Source organism: Aquila chrysaetos, chromosome 17, assembly GCF_900496995.4.
Source record: "Aquila chrysaetos chrysaetos chromosome 17, bAquChr1.4, whole genome shotgun sequence".
Taxonomy (NCBI): domain Eukaryota; kingdom Metazoa; phylum Chordata; class Aves; order Accipitriformes; family Accipitridae; genus Aquila; species Aquila chrysaetos.
In genome coordinates this window covers 8,694,649-8,706,020 of record NC_044020.1, presented here as the reverse complement: position 1 = coordinate 8,706,020, position 11,372 = coordinate 8,694,649, and the positions used below count along the sequence as shown (strand labels likewise).

At 48.8% G+C, this 11,372-nt stretch overlaps 1 protein-coding gene across 1 annotated transcript in view; it reads left to right on the top strand.

Moving 5' to 3' along the window:
- Positions 1–1,547: 1,547 nt before the first annotated feature.
- The window catches only part of DENND2A (DENN domain containing 2A), a 61,622-nt gene continuing 51,797 nt past the window's right edge, over positions 1,548–11,372 (top strand). The window contains exon 1 of the mRNA XM_030040808.2: positions 1,548–1,651. The gene's annotated coding sequence lies outside the window, so the exon portion shown is untranslated. The remainder of the gene's footprint in view (positions 1,652–11,372) is intronic.

The following is an 11,372-nucleotide window of genomic DNA, read 5'->3' as shown; positions in this document are numbered from 1 at the left end:
GGGGGGCCTTCACGTCTCCATCCATTTCGACAGTTGAAGTGGGCTCTTGCCATCTTGGTTTGGAGCCTACCGGTGTGGTGGATCAAGCTACAGGTGAAATGAGGGGGCTGGCACATGTGGGGTTACTTCAGCCATTGCAAGGTGGCAGCTGCCTCTCCTTTTTTTTTCCAAAGCTGGTGATGACTTTTTTATTCTTAAGCAAAAGCCGAGGACTTTCTAGTGGTAGCCTGGTGTTGGCAGGTGAAGTGTTGCGATCATTAGTGGTTTCCTTAGTGGGCTATTAATGAGTCAGTGCTTTGAGTAATAGAAGTATCTGGGGGCACATGATGGTGCATCACTGCTAATAAAAGAAATTAAAATTAAAAGCAAAAGCCTGCTGAGGTGATGATGGTGGTTCAGGAGAGCTAATGAGTCGTTTCATCTTCCAGGCTCGCTCTGAACCTTGGGCTTTCTGCTCCACAGAAGGGCAGCTGATGGCAGTGCTGGGTCTCCTGCTTAGTCCTGAGTCAGCTGGCAATCTATTAACCTCATTCATAATTACACAGCTACAGCAAATTGCTCATTTCCTTTGCAAAGGACACATGCCTTTTATAAATCGAAACTAATGCACCCGCTGCTGAGGATGCAGCTGATGACAACATCATCTGTCTCTCCCTTTTGGAAGCTTTTGTGTATGTGACCGGAACCCGTCAAAGAGTGTGTTTTAGGGGACAGGCACCACAAAGGTGATGCTGCAACTCGTGTTGCTATCGCGGCTGTCCAGCAAAGCTACTGTCTCCTGCAGCGAGCTGTGGCCTTTCACACTGGGAGTTTGGTTGGCTCCCAGCTTTGGGTGTGTGTCAGTAACTGCATACTTCTACTAAGAGGAAAACAAAATCCCTTTTCTGATATTTTTAATGTACCCCAGGCACCAAAAGCCTGTAGGGAGAATTAATCCACTTTCCAATCCGGATCCCTCCCTCGCTTTAACGGGTAGCTCTGACCAAACAAATCTCTGTACCAACAGGGAGCTGGATTATGGCCCCGCGCAGGTGAACGGATCAGCTGATGGAAATCCCTCCTCAGGCTTGAGGCTTTCCTGGCCAGCTGCTTTCCCGTGAAGCGTCTGCGAGCTGATCAGATGCCGCGACAGGTTCCTTCAGCAGCGGGAAGCTGTTGGGAGTAACTGGCGCTGGTTTGGTAGCAAGTAGGGACTTTCTGCTTTCCCTCGGATATTTCTGTTTGTAACCGGAAAGGCGTCTTGCGCACCTCGTCCCTTTTTTTAATTTCTGGCCCTGCCACCGGCAGCCCCCCTCACCTCCGTGCAGCCCCCTTCCCCGCCGTGCACCCCCCCGCCCCGGCATTGCCTGCCGTCCCACCGCCCGGGGTGGACGCCGGCCGGCCGGCAGCGCAGGACGCGGTATTCCCCGGGGGGGGGGGCGGGGGCGGTTGCCATGGCGGCGGGGCGGGGCGGGGCGGTGCTCCCGCCGGAGGGCGGCCGGGGCCGGGGCCGGGGCCGGTGCCGGCGGGGGGCGGCGGCAGGAGCGGCGCGGCGCTGCATGGCGCGGCGGGCGGGGAGCCCCCAGCCGCGCGTCCGCACGCCGCCAGCCTGGCGCCGGGCGCCGCCGCCATGCCAGGACACGGCCCCCCACCCCCGCCGCCACCGAGGAAGGTAGGGGGGGGGGGGCGCGGAGGGGGGCCCGTGGCGGGGCCGGGGCAGCGGCAGCGGCGCGGCGTTACCGGGGGAGAGCGGGCAGAGGTGCCGGGAGGCAGCCTGCCGCCGCCTGCAGACCGCTCGTCTCCCGTGGCGGCGGTCGGGGCGCGGGGGATCGGTGCCGCTCCAAAAAATCTCTTAATTCCTTTTTCCCTCCAGCCACCGAATTGGCTTTTCTTCCCCCCGGTACTGCGTTCGGCTGCAGAGACGGAAACCGGGGGGCGTGAGCCGAACCCCCCCACTCTCCCGGCCGCTGAGGGCTCCGCCGCTCGCCCGTCCCCCCCACCTCCGCTTTCCCGCCGGGACGGGGAGGGCTCCTGCTCCCTCCGTCCCTGCCGGGTGCGGGTGGGCCGGGTCGGCTGCCGGAGCAGCTCTCGACCACGGGCGGGTGGGAGAAGGGCCGAGGGGACGTGGGGAGCTGCTGAAAAGCCGACCCAAGCGGTTCGGGAGCGACGGGGCGGAGGAGCAGAGGCAGCCCAGCCACCCAGCATGGGGCCTCTGGGTGAGCTCAGCCCTGCCTGGTCTCCGGCGACAAAAAAGACAAGGAAACGCAAATTCTTTGCGGGAAACCGGGGCCCTACTGGAGCAAGCAGAAGAGTCCTCCTCAGTTTCAGCAAAGCCCTGAATCCCTCTGTGATCGTAGCGCTGCATTTCTCTCTTTCTGCTCTGGATAGAGTGCTTTTCTCTTTACTTTGCCTTCAGCAGGAGGAAACGTCTGCACTTGGGTACAGCCTGTAGCTTAACAGGGTGGCATTTCTGATTCCTGTTTGGCATCCATGAGAATATTCACCTGTCCTGGGGAAGGAAATGCCAGCTTGCCTTCCCGCTGTGGTACCCAGGGATGATGCGTGCTAATGGGTTAGGTATGGAGTTGGTGGAGGGGAACAGTGGTTGGGAAGGGAACAGGGAAGAGTTTACAGCTGTCTGCTGCTGTGGTCCCAGGGTGTCAAATGGAAACTGTAGGGTAAACCGTGCAAGGTGTATTTGGGACACTTTCAGAGGATTTGATTTTATGAGTCTCCAAGGAGCCTGGCTGTTGTTGCCCAGTGCTGGAAAAGGGATGGTCTAGCGGGGATTGAAGCTTTCTGACTGCTGGGGGCTGCACTGGAGCCTCGCAGGAGCAGGCAGTAAGTGCTAAGCACAAGGTGCTTAATCATGCTCTTTACAAGAGCACAGTTCGTTTCCTGGACAGGTCAGCAAGTTGTATGGGAGCTGTTCCTGACCCTGAGGTGTTCCCGGCCACTTGCCATTTGAGCAGGTTGTTGCTTTTGGAGAGTAGCGTCTCCAGCCTGGAGCTCAGCTGGGAGGATAAGGACAGGGGCAGAGGGATTTCCGTGGGGCTTTCATTTGCTACTGGGAGGGGAGCTGCTGGTGTTTCTGGTGGATTAAAAAGCTGTTTTCTGTGTTGGCTGTCACCTTACTGACCACTCATTCTTGGTGTGTGGTAGCAAAGTCCAATAAAGTGTACTGGCTCCATTTCTGAACCATCAGAAAGGGAGTCGTTACTGCATCCTGCCAGAGGAAAGGAATGCGTTTCCTCGACCCTTGTGTTGTATTCTGAATTGTTGTCATCGCGGTAGTGTTTGTGGGGTTTGTTAGTTGTTGGTTTATGGGCTTTTTTTGTTTGGTTGTTTGGGTTTTTTTTAAATAATCCAAACAGTGTTTCAGCATGTGAGAATGGGTATCTACCGTGTTGGGACAGACTTGGAAACAACTGAAAATGCTAAGTATGGAAATGAGAGGAAAGCCACAAGATTTCCCAGGGTAATACAGCGCCTCTTTGAGAAACGGAAGAGAAAGCACTGAAAACAAAGGGCGCTAGAGTGACCCAGGATGTAAAAAGCAGGCTAAAGATTTATGGCTCAGCTGGGACCTCTCTTTGCCTGTGGGTGAGAAGGTTGTACGCTGAAGCCTGGGTTGGCCTTTGGCATGTCCCTGTTCTGACGGTCCTTGCAGAAGTTGCTCCCTGTTCATCAGCTCAGATCCCCAAGCACAATACTTCTTGTAGACCGCAAGTGCATGTGCAGTGTCCCAAAGTGCTGCTTTTGGTTGCGTACCCAGCTCGCTGCCTTGGGAAATCTTTTAGGACATTTTGTCTGCAGAGACAACCACGTGATGCTTTCTGTTCTCCAAAAACAAGAAGGGCATTTAGATCCTTTGTCAAGTGCTTACAATATGCTTGTCTTTCTCCCATGCCTGGTGTATTTATGTGTTAGAAATGTTCATTTTGACAAGGAGATGATAAATAAAGACCACATAAGCTGCAAGGCTGTGGTTTTCAGAGATGATCTTAATCTAGCAGGAGCTTTTCCACTGAGTTATTCTTAATATCAGCCATAATAACTAATTCATATGGACAGGAGTTAAAAACTCCGTTTTGCTGGGCGCTCTGGGGACACAGAGGCAAATGCAGTCCTTGCCCCAAGTTTAAGAAATTTGCCAGTGAGATCTTCGTGCAACAGAGCCAGATGCTTAAACATGGAGAGATGCTGGGCATTTCAGAAGTGTCGTGTTCTTTTGGATCCCCCTGAATGCATCATCCAAGGCAGCTGGTTCTCTCTTTCTTTTGTAGCACCTGACATTTATTTCCTGACTGGAACTGTGCTGAAGCTGCTCCTTCCTAAGTGGAGGCCAGACCAAGGGGAGAAAAGGCTCTGTAGTGCACCATTAAGCCCATGAGAGCGGAGAAGAACCTCTCTTAAGCTCTTGTTGAAGCTGGTTAATTGTGATGATCAGCTCTCTTAGGCATCCAGAACTGGGGTATAAGCTCTTTAGGGAAGCATTTTTTAGCGGAAGGATTTAAGTACTAGTGATACGTCTGATATGTCTGTTGGCAGGATCCCAAGAGCTGGCTGGAAGAGGCCTCTACTGTGAAGGAAATGCTGAAATAGGACTTTTAATGAACTTGCATAGCAGTCCCTTAAGGACTGAGAAGACTCTCCACAGGGAAGAAGGGAGTGGGATGTAGCTAGAAAGAAATTCCTTGTTGCATTCAAGTTCTGACAGTAAAGGAGTGAGCGGAGTTTTGCCTAGATACAGCTCAAATAATGTTCTCTCTGAGGGGTACCAATCTGCAAGCACGTATTTTTACCCAGACAAGGCTGGAGAAGAGACAATGTTTTCTTGATTGTAGCTCTGAAGTGCAATGGAAAGGACAATAGCACGCTTATCTTGCTTATGGGATTTTTCTCCGGTTTTTACCTCTAAGTGGCTTTATCAACTACTGGAAAGGAAAGCAAAGGATGAAATGTGTGAATATGCATGCTGTTTGGTGGTGGTTTCAGCCCAGGTTTTAGTGAAGACCACTTTTGTTCTCGGTGTCCGTGCTCAGCTTTGTGTACACCATATGATTGAACTGCAGGCTCCTAGCTTCATGAAGGCTGTGCTTTTTGAAGGCTTCTGCAGAGGCCTTGGGTGATCTTGAAGTTGGGTGCCTAAGACAAAGAAGCTAGAGTCTCTGGAGCCGCTGACTCTCTACAACCTGGGTTTTCAACCGAGGGCCATGTGCTCTGCGAGGGCCAGGTGGAAGTCTGGCACAGAACAGGCTGAGGACCAGTTCAAGGTCTCTGTTGTCAGTATAGCACTAAAAGGCATCATCACTGTCTTACATAAGTAAATACTTAAGGTCTTGTAGGCCAGCCCTACTCAAGATCTGTCCCAACCTTTACGTGGTTTGCCACCTAATTGGGTCAAAGTACTCTGTGTCTGTAGACATAGGACTGATGAGGTGAAAGTCATAAGGCCCCAGTTCATGTCTTTTAATGAGCCATGAGCTCGGTGCAAACTCACAGCATAGACCTGTGCACTGAAACACCTTGGGGCTCTGCCATCATGATGGTCCTGTCCCTTCTGTGGCGAGATGGCTCTGAGCAGCTCTAAACCATATAATGTGGTTCCATCCCATTACCGTTGCAGTTGCCAACAGAGGTTGTGCTCTTGGGATAATCCTGATGTGATGGCCAGGGTAATCCTATGCTGAAACCCCCTGGGTTTGTACTGCTCTGAGGTAAATATGTTGCCTAAACATTCGGTGATCAAATGTGGGGTGCCGCATGTGTGCGACAAAGACCCCCAAAAGCGGGCTTATGAGAAATCTTCCTTGCAACAAGTTTGAAACACTAGGACTCCTTTCTTTAATGCAGATAACATATATTGAGAGCCTTATTTCTGTCTTTTTTGCAAATAGTACTGTCCCACAGTAAAGCTGAGGGGAAGTCAAGCGTAGTTGGAAAGATAGAAACTAGAGAGAGTAATGTCCTGGTGGAATGAATGCTGTGAGTGCTGGTATAATCTTCATTCTTTATTTCAGTGCTTCTTCCCCTACCCAGGTTAGGGAAACCAGCTGCAGCTGGCATACTGTTAGTTCAAGGGATTTAGCAGAGCAGATTCAATACAGTGGTGATTAAAGGTCAGTTTTTACTAATTAAACTTGTTACAAGTTAGTACATCTCTGAGGCCTTCTTGTACATTTTGGGTGAGGTCAGCACCCCATTGGTGGGACACTGCCAGCCAGGTTTACTTGGGGTCCTTTTTTTTTGGGGGGGGGGGGGAATTGGTTGTGCGAATAAGAATTTGGCTTGAATGTTACCTGTTATCTTTTATGTGCTGTTACACGTGTCCTTTGCTGAACATGAGATACATCTGTGTTTGCAATCTGACAAGCAACTCGTGGGTGGTTGGGGTAAAGCCTTGGGTCGCTCATTGGGAGCAGGGGGGCCAGGAGAGGAGGTGGTTGCCCTGTGGCCAGGCTGCTGTGTTCAACCCGGGCAGGAGTTGCTGGTCATCAGTTCCCCTGCGCTGCAGCCAAAGCTCTCGCTCAGCCCTGTGCTCCTGGGCTGGGAACTGGCAGTGTTTATGCAATGAAAGAGAGCAGAAGATGGCTTTTCCCGAGCACTGCCTTTGCCCATACATGTGCTGGCCCAGAGCCAGGATGGAAACTCTGTCCTCATGAGCAGAGAGGGGGAGATGGGAGGGGCGAGAGACGGAGAGGGGCCCAGAAGCAAAGGGAGTTAAAATAAAAACACCAACCCACACAGAGGAAAACCTCTAACAGATGGGCCTGGCTATCCCCTGGGTTCTTCACGCAGTTGGCTTCACGTGCAGCGCTGACGAGGTCTCATCTAGGAGTATGGGTATGGGCCATGGATGATTTTGAGATGCGTGATGGAAGATCAGAGTAAAAGGCAAAAGGAAGGAAGCTAGACGGGTAAGCTAGTTGTTGTTCGGCTCTATCTGTGATGCGTGAAGTAGGATTTGTGAGTTGCTACTGGTGCTGTGCCACTAATAAGGCAGATGCTGCTGCATGAGCTGTTGGAGGGGCGTTACTTTGTTTTCAACTGTGGCATCCTTTAACTGTGGCAAGTCGTGTCTCCTCTGTAAAATAGTATTGCTAATGCTGATGGAGGTTTGTTTCACTGGTCTTGTTCCTTCTAGCACACATATAGCAGAGAGCTATTGATCCAGATTGAGACTAGTGTAACGATAGGTTCTGCAATTAGATGCTGGCAGCTGCATTTTCCTATGCCCAGCTCCTCATTAGGCATCATGGTAAGTAATCAGATTTGCTGAACAGTTCAGCACATGGGGTGCCGACCTTGCTTGGAAGGGTCTTGCCTTGGTTAGATATCTGTGCAGGAGGCTGTGCCTCGCAGAAAATCTGGTCTCAGAGAAGCAGTCAGAAAAGTTTGGCTCTGAGCTTGTTTGAAAATCTGGCCTAGACACTTCAAATGTCGAGAGCTGATGATGGTTAGGGGCAGCTTGAGTGGGGAAAGGTGCCACCTCACTTGGAAGAGTACAAAAGAGTTCTGGGTGGGATCCTGCCAGGCACTGAGACTCCTGATCCTGCAGATCCCTGAGAGCAGATGGCTCCTGACCAAGTTCAGGCACGTAAGTTATGTTTCCAGAAACTTACTGGGGACTCTGGCAATCCACCAGAGAGACTGTTCCAGGGGGCAAGGACTTACTGCTCTTTGTAACCAGAATAATTTTAAATGGCTAGATACTCTGTGTTTTAATTAAATTTCCCTTTGGGAATAAAAGTGGTGAAGTGTTTCTGTGATCCTGCTACACTTAATTATTCTGTACAGTGCCCCCAGTTTGGCAAATCGTTTAAGCAGACGTGTAGGTCTAAGCACATGCTTAAATCCAGAGCACTTTGGCTCCCAGTGCAGTACCTCATTCCTGCTCAGGGAAGTTTGGACTGGACTTCATGCAATCTAATTGAAGATAGTGGGCTTTAAGCATAGGCTTAAAATTAAACACCTGCTTAGGTGTTTTCCTCATCACAAGTGGTCTCTCACACACCCAGTTGTATTCTGTAGAATCATTTTACATTAGCGATATCCTTGAACATTGCTTTCCTCTTAATATCCTGCGAGACTTTTTGCCAAGTGCTTGCTGACAAGCTGTGTTACTGTGAGCAGTTCAGGTGAGATGCTGTCACAGCCCTGGTATTTTGCTAGCATTGTGCATAGGCATGCATATGTGAATGATTAAATCAACTCATCAGGGTGTCATCTGGAGAGGAACAAATGCTGAGCTTGCTTTGCAGGCGGGGGGGGGGGGGGGGATGAGATCCCCCTCTGTATTTTTTGCTGAAAGCTTTTTCCCTCTGCAGATGTGCAGCTGCTGTAGTTCTTTGCCAAAAGCCGGCCGTGACTTTCAGAGCTGAGGAACGTGCACACATCTGTTTGCAGAGGAGAGCAGCGAAGGGGCTCTGGTCCCCTGTCCTAGGGGATTATGATCTCGTGATAGATAGTGCTGGCTGTCATGGAGGGAAATGGCAAATTTCACAGGGCACTGTGAAGGCCCTGCATAAATATGAGTTTGCTTGCCAGTGTCAGCCAAACTCCACCTTGCTAAATTAAAAAGGAAAGAGCTTCCAGAAACTTTTCAGACTATTGGAGCTTTTTCTTTAAAAATGTTAACCCCCTCCCCCCCGCCAAAGATGAGTATATTATCCACATACAAAAATACACAGTGTTTCAGCTGCAAAGTGTGATGTGAATATAGGCTTCACATTTTCTTTTAGGTAAGAGTTGAGTCTTGGGTTATTCAGACCTCAGAGTGGCATAGTAGCAAAGGGAAATAAATGCCTCTTACTAAAATTGAGATGGGTGTCTTCTCCAGCACATGTAGCACTTCAGAAATCGACAATGGGGCCAAAACCAGACCCTGAGGCATCCTCCACACTCTACTGAAGTCCATGGGAGCTTTTCTGTGAATTCAGTGAGCTTGGGATCATGCTGTAATTGAGAATCTGTTTTTCCCTGCCTTGGCATGCTAGGCTGTATGTGTGGTAATCTGTAGTCAAATTCTGCAAGAGAATTTCTTACTGAAAAGAGATGTATAGGGTATTGAGCTTTTTCCAGATGATGTAAGAAACCCTGATCTAACTGGCTGCCATTTTTCAGCTTTGTCAAACTCTGAGAGAGGCCTGAGAGGTTTCCTACTGGGAAACCAACACGAGGTAACTGGTTTTTGCATCAGATTTCTGTCTCTGTCCCCCAAGATTACTATGAGTGACTCCAAGTTGGAAGTTTTTCCATGGTGTCACCTCTCACAACAGACCTGTACTTGTGTTGGTGAAGGATAGTGACGGATATCACTACTTGGTCTGTGCTACAGCTTGCCCCATCAGTATCCTCTTGTTTGCACAGTAGGAAACTTTCCTTGTAGGATGATTTAGTGTACACAAATTCAGTGTGAAACTAAGGTTTCCCGTGTTAAATTCCTCCACTAGTCAGAGAAAGACACTCTTGGGTGTGTTTCAAGGAAAAATAGGATCGCCTCTAAAAGGCACAAATTTTTGAACTAACATTCTGACCTGTAATATATTGCTTCATGTCCCACTTGCTTAATGTTTGCTTTTGTGGGGTAAAATTATTTTTCTGATCCAAAGGAATCTGGAAACATTATCAGAAACAGAGGACTTGCCCTGTCAGAGCAGTGAAGGACTTCAACTCTGACCAGCAATCACTGCAAGAATAAAAATTCTAGCTTTTCTGTGCTTCAGACCAAACTATTCACATACGCCAATCCCAGTCCCTCTGCTCCTTCATGCTCAAGGCAGCCTTCCATTAGATTTTTATTATTATTACTGTTAGTAGAATAGAACAGACTATTTCAGTTGGAAGGGACCTACAACGATCATCTAGTCCCACTGCCTGACCAATTCAGGGCTGACCAAAAGTTAAAGCATGTTGTTAAGGGCATTGTCCAAATGCCTCTTAAACACTGACAGGCTTCGGGCATCGACCACCTGCAGTGTTTGACCACCCTCTCGGTAAGGAAATGCTTCCTAATGTCAGGTCTGAACCTCCTCTGGTGCAGCTTTGAACCATTCCCACGCATCCTGGCACTGGATCCCAGGGAGAAAAGATCAGCACCTCCCTCTCTGCTTCCCCCCCTCAGGAAGCTGCGGAGAGCAATGAGGTCACCCCTCAGCCTCCTTTTTGCCAAACTAGACAAGCCCAAATGACAATGTGCCTTCCAGCCCTTTCACCAGCTTTGTTGCCCTCCTCTGGGCACATTCATCAGTAGTGTTTTATTTTTACTTCAGGCTCCTGGTAAAGATCTGCTTTTTGAAAAATCAAACCTGACCTTGGATTACATTGATTTTTCTTTCTTTCTGTTGTCGAGTAAAAAGAAATTTTCAAAAAAGCCTGGAAACAGGTAGTCACCAACCCATTCTTTTTTGCTGAAGGACTTAAGAAGTTCAGCCGTTTCGCTGTCTCTGTTGCACACGTAACTTTTTTTTTTAAATTGTGAACATTATTTTGCAATAGACGAGATTTTTGTGTGACTTGCCATTAAATCCTTGAATGCGGAATTAAGCAGAAAATTGTATAATACAACTTTTCATAAGCAGTTGTTTCACAGAGTCAGCATAACTTGGCGAAACACTGATGAAGCCCAGTGAGATGTATGTGGGTGAGATCACCAGAAAAACAAGGTGGTGTCAACTGTCATTGCTGCATTAACTTTAGCTGAGCAACGACCTGGAAGTGAGGTTCAGGGCTTTTTGGTGCTTTGGAGGAAAATTCTGTGGTATTTCTTTTTCAGTTTTGTGGTTGAATAAAAAAATGATGTAAATAACTACTTGGAGAAAGGTGACAGTGTAGCCCCGTCTCTTCCCTTTCCTCCTTTTTTCCCTTCCAAAAAAAAATGTGGTGGGAAGGAGGGGAAGCCTAAACAAAGCATTTCAGCTCCTTGTGAAGGGAAGGTACACACAGAGACGCACACACGCTGGGTAATGTCGTTTCACAATAAAGAACCTGACTCTCGTAAGCTTCCTTCAGATTACATCAAACATTTTCTTGCAAGTTTCTCTCTCTGTTGGGGTTGGTTGGGGGTTTTTTGGCATACTGAATTTAGATCAAACTTGGCAAAGATTATTTCAGTTGATCAGAAACCATAAGTAATTTACTCATCCAGCAACACTCAAACCTGTTTGTGTTTTATGCAAATTGAATTGCTGAGACCATGCAGCTGTATTTCAGGTATGTGAGTGCATCTTGCCCACATAAGTTAGTTTCTAGACCCTTTGTGATCAGGTAAGAGAAACAGGCACTTTTACAGCACAGTTCAGAGTTTGAGATGCTTACCTCAGGGAGAGAGAGTACTTCTAGAGCAAAAATTACCTTGAGAGCATCAAAGAGGCTAAAAGAGTAGCTCACGT